This window comes from Anopheles marshallii, assembly GCF_943734725.1.
Source record: "Anopheles marshallii chromosome X unlocalized genomic scaffold, idAnoMarsDA_429_01 X_unloc_198, whole genome shotgun sequence".
NCBI classification, from domain to species: Eukaryota; Metazoa; Arthropoda; class Insecta; order Diptera; family Culicidae; genus Anopheles; species Anopheles marshallii.
The window spans coordinates 26,434-27,258 of NW_026525777.1; the positions used below are offsets into that span (position 1 = coordinate 26,434).

The window sequence follows — 825 nt, forward strand, 5'->3', positions numbered from 1 at the left end:
GATCTATGGTATCGCGCCGAAACAGTCGGCTATTCCTCTTTTAAAAACTTAATCGGCGCGATACGCGAGCGGAGGTAGGCCTCTCGCAAATGTCCATTCGGTGCATGGTGGACAAAGATGTGGTGGCAACCAGACATAATGGTTCGGAACAAGAGCTGGAGTGGTATCGTGCGGTAGATTTCAAGCAGACGCGCGATGCCACTAAGAGGCAGAAGACCAATCAGACCTATACGGGCAGCAATGGGATCGGGGTGCATGGTCCCGCTGCCCGTTTTATAAGATGCACCAAACATAGAGATAGAGAGTTGTGTACGGAAAAACCCTAGGCAGGGGATCACTCGGCTCATGGATCGATGAAGACCCAGCGTAAATGCGCGTCAGAATGTGAACTGCAGGACACATGAACACCGACACGTTGAACGCATATGGCGCATCGGACGTTAAACCCGACCGATGCACACATTCTTGAGTGCCTACCCAAGACCTTGTTACACAAATATTACTTCAGTGCGCGCGCGTGCACCGTGGCATATTAGGCGAGCAGCCCGCCTAGTGTCACTGGTCTGCACGCGTTGGGCGGCACTGTGCATCAATGGCGTGCGCGCCTCCCGTTCCGGGGGATCTTGGCGCTGAAATGTAAGGCGGTACTGTTGTTGTTACCCAACGGGTCGGTGTCGTGTCGCACGGTACGAACTTCGGCTATAAGACAACCTGGTAGCACCGGAAGCCCTCGAACACTAGGCTTGCCGTCTGTTGTCAGGACCCGCCGTCTGGTCGAGTCGTGTAACGCGAGCGGCACATGAACACGTTCACCCATCGAACGCG

At 54.8% G+C, this 825-nt stretch overlaps 1 pseudogene; it reads left to right on the forward strand.

The window, feature by feature from the left end:
• Positions 1-318: 318 nt before the first annotated feature.
• Positions 319-475, forward strand: LOC128717106 (5.8S ribosomal RNA; annotated as a pseudogene).
• Positions 476-825: the final 350 nt, after the last annotated feature.